Below are 7,730 nucleotides of genomic sequence, written 5' to 3'. Positions count from 1 at the left end.
TAAAGATGCAGCTGGCAACCAATTTTGTTCCTCTATTCCTTAACTGAGAAGTCTTTCGACAGAATTTAAATCATACCCAGGCCTCGAAATTCACGGCGGACACATGTCCGCCGTCACAGCATGTGATGTCCGTGGGAAGTACCATCTAAATCGGTCATATTTGTCCGCCAAGATATAACGCAGGAACTAGCGGTACAAATCGTCACTGCACAGCACTAACAATATTGTTGTGAGAATATAATTTTCCGTGCATCTAGAAAATGTGAATACTGTATCCCTTAACTTCTATTCGAGCAGGATAACTTTCGATTTTTACGTTGCTTCAACGATTGATGACATTAAATTAGCGTAACAAAGAGCATTGTGACGTAAGAAGCCACACGACCTCGTTCGGTGGCAGTTACCGTAATCAGTTTGTTATGCGGCGTATTAAGCAGCTATACGGCGCTTTGACTCTTCGAACGCACGTGGTTGGTCTGATGAAAGCCTTTCAGCGTGACTTCGCTGAAATTTTAAAAAGCCTTTTAAACCGTAGTTATAGTTCTCAAATGGCGAAAAAATATCAAGATAAAGTGAAAAGTGTTTAAGCATGACGATTGACGCTAAAACTGGTGTGTCGGCCGTGAGACTTAATTTGTCCGCCGAGATAGCTGCTCAGATCGGACACGTTTGTCCGCTGTCAACAACAACGAATTTCGAGGCCTGCACACCCTTGTTTAAAAACTTCTAGTGTTAAATTTGACGCCAGTGTGTGTATTTTTCATACAGTCAAACTTTTCATAAGTCGGTCCGTGTTAGGATTGACATAACCTACCACCACAGGATCTAGGAAACCGCAACCTAATTTGATGCTGTTGCAACAGTTTTTTTTATATCAGATTGACTTTCTTAATGATATATATTCGGACAGGTAGGCCATTTGATTTGGTTAAGTTACAAGACTATTAGAAGGCATAAACATTAAACAAGCTCGGCAAAAGCCACATGTCAATGCCATATGCCACTGTATCAATTGGTATTATTGATAGCCTATAAGCAAAGCAGTGGAGAATGCACTAGCCCAGGCATGGCCAAATGGCGGATCGCGATCCGGTTCCGGATCTTTTCAACTTTTTTTGTGGATCTTTTAAGTTGGCTCTGAAAAAAACTTCAAAGTATTTATTTTAAAAATTACTAATTTTTTTTTTTACTTTTTTTTAAAAATATTCATCTTCATGAACTCGTAAAAATCGCTGTAAGTAACTGGAAATCACGTTTCAATAGTATTGTGAAATCAAAGCCCACTCATCATTTTTCTCTTTAATACCAGACCTGTTCATTGCAGCACACCCATTCACTGATTTTTAATCAAATTATGTATATGTATAATATCGTATCTTGACGATATTATATTATTTTAGATGCACCCAATTAACTTTGACGATATTATTTGGCAGTGGCTATTTGACCGGCCCCGGTCTTTGAATCTGAAACACTATTTGACCGGTCATGACGTCACTACATAAGCACTTTTTTCTTTCATACGAAAGACGATAAGCGCCTTAAGTTTTAAATTCAACACGTTTTTTTCAACTGAGTCCGTGGCGCGTACGTAACGTCTCGGGCTGCCATTCTAGAGTGAATGAGTTCGATACTATCCGGAAGCGTTCTTTTTTTTTTTTTTTAACTATAAAAGGAAACAAACTGATATGAATGAATCAACAAGTGAATAAAAAAGTTTCAAAACAAATTAAAAAAGTCTTTTCTAGTCTTTATTTTTAACAAATTCCTTTCATTTCTTAGCACAAATTCTCTGAAAAAATCACACCTTCTAATAGGCTGTAAGATTACGTTTCGCTGAAGTCCGAAGTTAAAAATTAAATCCAGTCTCATTGTCGCACAACAATCAGTCAAGTTTCAAATCATCATCTCAACCAACCCTTCAAGACAACTTTCCACTTTCACTTTACTACGCTACGCTGAAGAGGTCGGGAGATCGAAACACTGGCCTTTGTCCGTAGTTGCTTTTCATAATGTCTTTTTAGACATTCTTTTTGGGTCAATAATGTCTTTTTAGATATTACTTTTAAAGAAATAAAAAGGAGTCAAAAGGCATGTAAATTTCACTCTGTGTGGAGCTACATGTACTTGAGAGGTTAACTGTTATTCTTTTATTCACAAATTAAAAAAACTTAACTTTATTACTCACATTTGGAAAGATTTAAAAAAATGGGCTGTAGGCTACTCAAATTAAAAATTGACCACAAAAATGCACTTTGGGTCAAAATTTAGTTAAAAAAAAGAAAAAAAAGAACGCTTCCGGATAGTATCGAACTCATTCCCTCTAGAATGGCAGCCCGAGACGTTACGTATGCGCCACGGACTCAGTTGAAGAAAACGTGCTGAATTTAAAACTTAACGCGCTTATCGTCTTTTGCTTTAAAAGAGAAAAAAAAAAGTGCTTATGTGGTGACGTCATGACCGGTCAAATAGTGTTTCAGATTCAAAGACCGGAGCCGGTCAAATAGCCACTGCCATATTATTTTAGATGTACCCAAATAATTGCATGTTTTTTGTATGATATAAAAGGAAAAATGCACATCTTGAGCCAGTGGCGTAGCCAAGGGGGGTTTTGGAGGTTACAACCCCCCCCCCTTAGGCACGCGTGTGACGTCACGAATCACGATATTGAGAATGATGCTTTCAGTTTCTATGTCTCTAAAACAAAGTTTGCCTAATTTTAAACGAAACTGCATTAAAAGAGCAAGTTTTGCCAATACCAAACATTCGAATGTCTCAGCGAGGAATTAGCAACAAGAAAACATAGAGACTTAGCTTTATTACCGAAAAATGCCCAAGAAAACATGATCTCATCCTTTTGCTATGCCACCGGACAGCACTATTTTACAGGAATATTTATACCCACATTTTTGTTGAAAATGCTCTCAGCATGCACCAAATTCAAAGTAATTTTTAAAAAATTTCAGGAGGAGGCCCCCCAGACCCCCCGCCGCTGGGTGTCGTCTTCAGCTCATTGTGGATCACCAAGTTCTCAGATTTGCCGGTAGTGGATCATGGCCAAAATTATTTGGCCATCCCTGCACTAGCCTATCCTGATAAGTCTAGCCTATCAAAATTGCTTAAATGCAACACACAATTTTTACATCAAAGCAAGTAAAGATCATCACCTAATTTACAAAAAAAACGTGACCTGAAAACGACTTTTCAAACTGCCTGTTCTGTTCTGCAACAACTCGCAAAACAGACTCAAAAGAGAGCAGGAGCGACTTGAAAAAAGAATTCTGAGTTCAAAAGTCACTGAAGCGAAAGATTTTTTCATGATGTCACGAACGTTCAGAATCACTCCCCCTTTTTCACCTACGAACGCGCTGCGCTAACTCAGGCGCAAATAGTGGTTTGTCGTCATCATAGTCAAACCAGAGATGAGCAGTCAAACTGAACGCTCTTCGCGCAGGCTTGCCAGATTGGCCTTTTTACGGCCAAATTTCACAAATTTGGCCTTTTTTGAAGTCGTTTGGCCACAAAATTTGGGTTTGGCTTTTTGGCTTTATTTTGGCTTTTTTTTCATATTGGTTTGGCCGCAAATTATTTGTTTGGCTTTTTTTACATTTACTGTATTTTGTAAGATTGAAACAACAGTGGCAACACTTGTCCTTTATTCTTTCACTGTGGATTGAGGAATTGCTATTTGTTAATGCGCATCATGTGCACTGTGCAGAGACTGCAGGGGCAGACTGACAGCGTGTGCAAGGATGAAGTCTTGCTCTTTTGGCGATGCTTGTTAATTTTTATAAAGTGACCATTTTGACAGGCTATTATTTAAAGTACCGTATTAATTATTATCTGTTCAAAAGTATTGTAGCTGTTGATAATATGTCAAAACGAAAGTGGAAGGCAATGTATGATAGCAGCAGGAAATATCTACCTGAATGGGAAAATGAGTTTTCTTAGCTTAAAAAAGATGAACGCACAGGCAGGGCCGTAGCCAGACCGCAGAGCAAGGGGGGCCAACCTTTTTTTAGGGGGGCAAAAAAGCTCTGCAACGGGAAAGATGGGCAAAATCATTATAATTGTAGCTGTTGCTCGAGAATGTTGGGATTTTGCCAGGAGGGGCGAATTTTTTTTCAGGGGGGGCGAGGCCCCCGGCTGGCTACGGGCCTGCGCACAGGTGATGCTTTTTGCAAGTTATGCCAAGCAACCATTGTCCCAAAGAAAAGTAATTTTAATAACCATGAAAAGACAACAAAGCATAAACGTAAACTTCCAGTACAAGCTCAAATCGGTGTACGTCGGAAGGCGTACACTGATGCATAGCGCTTAAGTCCGCTTTCCCGCAATGCAGGATAAAGATAAACAAACAAACATTATTTGATACGCTTGCAGCTACTGCACTTGATTCTGAAAAAGCAAAAAGAAGATTGAGCTGAAACTAGCATTGTCTGTCGCATGCCACAGCTCTATCAATGCAATTGACCATTTCCAAGACATAATTGTTGCAAATGCAAAGGGTAGCATTCTAGCATACTGCAACAGCTAAAATCATCACTAATTACCAGCTCCTGTTGCTTTTTTTAATGAATTACAAACTGTTAGAACGCAACGTGAGTATTACCTATCAAAGTTGGTTTTTACAAGTGACTTGTTTGGCTGGTTTTTGGCCTTTTTTAGTTTAATGTTTGGCTTTTTTTTTACAGTTTTATTGGCCTTTTTTTTTATGAAGGTTTGGCTTTTTTTTCAATTTAAAATCTGGCAACCCTGTCTTCGCGCTGTTTGTCTTGTTTGATATTTGAAATCGACTTCTACATGAATATAATAGAATGGCGATAGCGCGCATGTTAAAAATCTTTCAAAACTTCTTTAAGTTAATATTATTAGGCTACCATTAGGCGTATTATCACACAGACACACACAACAGTGATGTGTCTCATAAAGTGACTCAACTGTCTTTTTTATCATAATCAAAGAGTGTTTGTCTTTCAGAAAAACTATTGCCTTCATATTTTGTCATTTTAGGCTACCTGAGAGCTAATGTACGCCTACTTTCTTACTTTCGGTAGGGTAGGGTAGGGTATAAATTTAATTGGTTATTATTATAAATTAAATTTCTCTGGAATTACACCAAACAGAACATTCATCATGTGAAAATTATGCAGTGCTAGCTTTCTACTATACTTTCCAGTGGTTTTCAACTTTTTTGGTGGAACGGAACCCAATGAAACATTCCAAAAGCTCGAGGAACCCCTGTTCAATAATTTAATTGCCTTAGGCTATGCAAAAAACATCTTTTGATTAATAAAATTAAATTAAAATACGCATGTTCACATTTATTTACGTACAATAAAAATACAAACTGTAAAAAATTATATTTTATTCTCATAAAAAATTCAATGAAAAATTTGAGCCTGGTGTTTATTGCACAATTCGGGATCGCAGCGAACGTGTTAAAGTGTAGCAAATTTATTAATAGTAGCAAACCAGGGATATCTAAAGAAGGGGATACGAAGACTTTTATTACGTCTGACAATAGAAGGGCTTTTGTTTATCGTAAATAATCTGTGTTTATCGTAAAATGGTAATTGGCACCGATAGTAGTTTAATAAATCTAGTTATGATAACTTGCATTGCGCTATTAGCATCAGGCCTGGATATTCACAGTATGCTCATGGTTGCTTGTTAATTCAACTACATATTATACTTGCTTTACATCTAGCTTTCTGCAAAGGCTTTGTTAAAAAAAAACAGCTTAGGCTACTGGTAACTTTTCAACTGTCTTTGTAAACAAGTAGGCCTATTCTTTAAATATGCTCTATGTAACATTTGCTAACTGTCTTCTGTAGCTCATTGTACCAGCTGCACTACAAAACTTTTTACGATTTTAAAAAGAACCACATGTTTAAAGCACTACAAACTACCGCCCTGGTAGTGTCATGAGAATAAGGCAATCGCTGCGAGCCTTCATATCCCCTTCTCCAGATATCCCTGTGGCAAACCTAATCAATATTTGATTGTATTTAAACAATATGCATATAATAATAAAATAGACTCTCGGTTTTGAATGTAAACTTGCGGAACCCCTAGACTTACTGGCGGAACCTTAGGGTTCCGCGGAACCCTGGTTAAAAACCACTGCTTTAAACTAAAGGTTGGCATCTACCGAACTGAGCCCAGTGCTGACCAGCAAGGCATTTACTTTACTGGCTCGCGACACAAAGGCACCTTAGCATTCTTGCCACCGACTACAGTAAGTCGGTCTGTAACTCCGCTATACAAAAAGGCTTTATTTTGAGCTATTTCTCTGTTTGACTGGAGAGCAAAGATGTTGGTTGGTTTTGAATCTTTATCCTCGGACTGACAATGCCTTGATAAGTTATTCCTGGTAGTTTCACATACTTGCAGGCTATAGAGCAGTGGTTCTCAACCTGTGGTCCGCGGACCACTAGTGGTCAGCGGACATTTGCCTGGTGATCGGCGAGCAAAGTCTGAAATCGATGTTTTTATCCCTTTGTATAAAAGTTGTTAATTTTATAAAGGCTCATCCACTGAATTGTGGTCTCTTTGCTTCATTATGTTCGAATATGGATCTTGATGCATAGGCTACTCAAGTTCGCTGATTATTATCAAGAGGAAAAGTGTTTAACAGACTGTTTGAGTTACGTGATGCTGTGAGAGAGTTTTTTGAAGAAAAAAACTCCAAGCTTATTGCTCATTTCAACGATAGCTGTTGGATTGCAGTTCTAGCTTACTTGGCTGACATTTTTGAACAACTGAATAAACTTAATTCATCGCTGCAAGAAAAGCAGACATTTTAATTACCCCCAATGATAAAGTGCCTGCTTTTACGAAAGAACTTCATCTTTGGAAGACAAGAATATTGCAGGGTAACTTTGACATGTTTGATCAATTGTACGAATTCACTGAGAAACCAGAAAGGCTGAAATCAATAAACAACAGTTGATGAATTTTTTTTCTCAGTCAACGCAGGATCAATTTAACTTCTACTTTGGTGATTTGAACGTTCAGAGTTTTTCGTCGGTTTCCAGTCCGTTTCTTGCATTGATCCGTTTCATTGATTCATTAAAGTTACCAACATCGGAACTAAACCAATTCATTGCACTAACCAGTGACACTACTTTGAATATTTTGCATCCGAGAGTGAGCTTGATGAAATTTTGGATACAAGCTTCACACGAGTATCCACAACTATCTCAGAAAGCTTTGAAAATAATTTTACCTTTTGCAACATCTTATCTTTGTAAATGTGGATTTTCTGCACTGATTACGATAAAAACAAAGTAGGCCTTTCGTTCCCGAATTGAAGTCGAAGATGCACTCCGATAGAGTCTTTCAAGTATCACACCTCGTTTGGATATGCTGTGCTCAAATGTGCAAGCTCAAGGCTAGCACTAAATGTAGCATTCCTTCTAATACTAACTACAGTTTATGACTTAGCAAGCTATAAGTAACATTTGTTTGTTACAAGGGGAGGAGGAAGGGGAGTAGTGGTCCGTGACTGAGACACAATTTTTTTAAGTGGTCCTTGAACCTCAAAAGGTTGAGAACCTCTGGGCTAGAGGCTTTTGACGCAGGGCCGGTTACCGAGATTGACAGAGTGAAGTTTCCGATTGTTGAAGTGTTGTTGTCGGGGAATTATTCCATCCATAAGGTGCCGCTGAATGGAGAGCAGTCCTTAGAATCAGGCTCGGATTTAGGGGGGAGCAGAGGGTGCATGT

The sequence above is a fragment of the Aplidium turbinatum genome, chromosome 4 (genome assembly GCF_918807975.1).
Source record: "Aplidium turbinatum chromosome 4, kaAplTurb1.1, whole genome shotgun sequence".
Taxonomy (NCBI): Eukaryota; Metazoa; Chordata; class Ascidiacea; order Aplousobranchia; family Polyclinidae; genus Aplidium; species Aplidium turbinatum.
Note: the sequence above shows the minus strand (reverse complement) of the source record.